General features: G+C 42.9%; 1 pseudogene; it reads left to right on the top strand.

The window, feature by feature from the left end:
• Positions 1-1199: 1199 nt before the first annotated feature.
• On the top strand, positions 1200-2193 carry LOC138436405 (calcium load-activated calcium channel-like; annotated as a pseudogene).
• Positions 2194-2645: the final 452 nt, after the last annotated feature.

The raw sequence follows: 2645 nt of genomic DNA, 5'->3' as shown, positions 1-2645 counted from the left end.
GGAAAAGACTCTGATGCTGGGAGGGATTGGGGGCAGGAGGAGAAGGGGATGGCAGAGGATGAGATGGCTGGATGGCATCACCGACTTTATGGATGTGAGTTTGAGTGAACTCCGGGAGTTGGTGATGGACAGGGAGGCCTGGCGTGCTGCAATTCATGGGGTCGCAAAGAGTCAGACACGACTGAGCGACTGAACTGAACTGAATGTTCTTTTCAATAAATGACAATGAACTCAAAAGAAAGTTAGGAAAGTGAACTTTCCTGGTAGTCCAGTGGTTAAGACTTTCCCTCCAATGCAGGAGGCTTGAGTTTGATCCATGGTCAGGGAACTAAGACCTCACATACCACACTGTATGGTAAAAAAAAAAAAAAGTTAGAAAGGAAAGACTGGGGTCTGGGAAAGAGTGTGTTAAGGAAGAGGTATTTGGGGTCATACCTTAAAGAACAGAAAAAATTTAAAAGGCGGAGATAATGGGAAAACATTTTTGGTAAAGAGACTCTTGAGTATAAGCGCAGGGGCAGGTTCCAGGTTATTTAGATTGACTATATAACTATACATATAGCATTAGTATAAGGTGATGCAGAGATGTTACAGGGCCTGAGAGCTTTATAAACACTGTATGGGGTTTGGGAATTGGGAATAATTAATAATACATTAATAGCCTTCAGAGAAGCCAGATGAGATTAAGCCATCTTAGTTTAAGGATGGACAATGACTAGCTGTGATTTCCAGAATAAGTAGTTACTTCCCAAAAATATGTTTCAAAATTTAACTAGGTTTATTTGCAGGTAAACTTTTTGTTCAGCCCAGTTAAAAAATGATGTTTCACCTGTATAAGGTTTAAAAGAATCTTTGGTGCTCTGAAAACTGAGAAGCATCCTGACATTATCCTTCTCATCAGTTATTTAGCAACAATCTCAGCTGTTCTGGGATGCTTATTTCCAGAGCATTCTGGTCCATAATAGTAACCTTTCGCCTACACTATGTAATATATTAAGGAAAGATAAATCGTAGGTCTAAGGGCTGTTTGGGAGCAGGATGTCCCAGTCTCCCAGCACTGTTTACTAATTGGATTTAAGATTTATACTTGGTTTTGGTGCAGCCAGGCAGGTTTGACAATTAAGTGGTCCTGAAATCTGGCTCTCGAGAGCTTCCTCCCCTCCCCAGGTTGGGTGGGAGTGTACGGACAGAAGTCTCAGATGAGCACTCAGCTGATGGACACACTGCTCATCATCTTTGTCTTCTTGTGCCTCTTATTCTCGAGTTTCCCCAGTGGCTCAGCAGTAAAGAATCCGCCTGCAATGCAGGAGCCGCAGGAGACATGGGTTCTATCCCTGGGTCAGGAAGATCCCTTGGAGGAGGCTTGGCAAGCCACTCCAGTATGCTTGCCTGGAGAATCCTATAGACAGAGGAGCCTGGCTGGCTACAGTCTATAAGGTCATGAAGAACTAGTCATGACTGAAGTGACTTAGCACCCACACACACCGCACACACCAGAGTAACCTGGGTTCTGGTTTACAGGACAGACAAGTACAAGAGACTGAGGGTGGAAATGGAAAAATGGGGTAAAAAATTAAAAAGAAGAAGAAAACAGTAAGAATCAGCTGGCTGACCAACAAAGCCTAGAAAGTAGGCAAGAAGAGAAACTGAAGAATAACCACAGATGTGCTGTGCTTTGCTTAGTTGCTCAGTAGTGTCTGATTCTTGGTGACCCCATGGACTGCAGCCTGCCAGGCTCCTCTGTCCATGGGGATTCTCCAGGCAAGAATACTGGAGTGTGTTGCCATGCCTTCCACCAGGGGATCGTCCCAACCCAGGCATTGAACCCAGATCTCCCACAAAGATGGCTTGAATGAAGTCCTTGTTTGCAATTGGCGTTTGTTTTATTGCTCAAGTGGGAATGTTCAACTCCATATTTGATGGTAGAATGGTGACAAGGGTCTCCCTTCACTCTGCTTTCCTTCATCTGAGGACTACCTCAAGGGAGTCTGTTGGAGGCTGACACCATAGACTGTTCCTCCATCTTCCGGTGTATTTTCTGTACCGTGTCATTGGACAGAACGTCCAGAAAATCTCAGCCTTGCCCTTTCACAAGCTGCCACCAAGCAGGCAGGTGGATTTCTTGGCTCTCTGCCTCCTTCTGGCAAGTTCTTTAGAAATCTAGAAGAACCCTATAATTCCCATTCTTTTTAGACATTCAGATCAGACTGGCAACTATTTTATAGCAAGAATCATAGGCAGCCTTAGCAAATAGGCCACTTTCTAGTTTTGAGTTATTTCTAGATGCTTTGGATATGATTCCAATGGGGATGGCATCCAACAAACAAGACAATGCTTTTAGTTACAGATGATTTTTTTAAAACTAGTGTGTTGGTTGGATAAATTCAGGTAATGTTTGTGTAATGAGAAACACAATCTTGTTTTGCTCATATAAATAATTCCTGTGGGAATGACTCGAGTACGCACTGTGTGCTATGCATCACGGAAGTTGACTCTCCATGAGCATTTAAAAATCTAGAAGAAAACCGTAGCTTCTGTAACTTTTAATTGGCACTGTTTATTGTGGTTTTTTTCAAGCCAAATATATGACCTGCAATCAATAAAGAGGCCAAAATCTTAGCTATTTCATCTACAAGAAGAAATCT

The sequence above is a fragment of the Ovis canadensis genome, chromosome 3 (genome assembly GCF_042477335.2).
Source record: "Ovis canadensis isolate MfBH-ARS-UI-01 breed Bighorn chromosome 3, ARS-UI_OviCan_v2, whole genome shotgun sequence".
Taxonomy (NCBI): Eukaryota; Metazoa; Chordata; class Mammalia; order Artiodactyla; family Bovidae; genus Ovis; species Ovis canadensis.
This window is presented reverse-complemented; position numbering and strand designations above follow the sequence as displayed.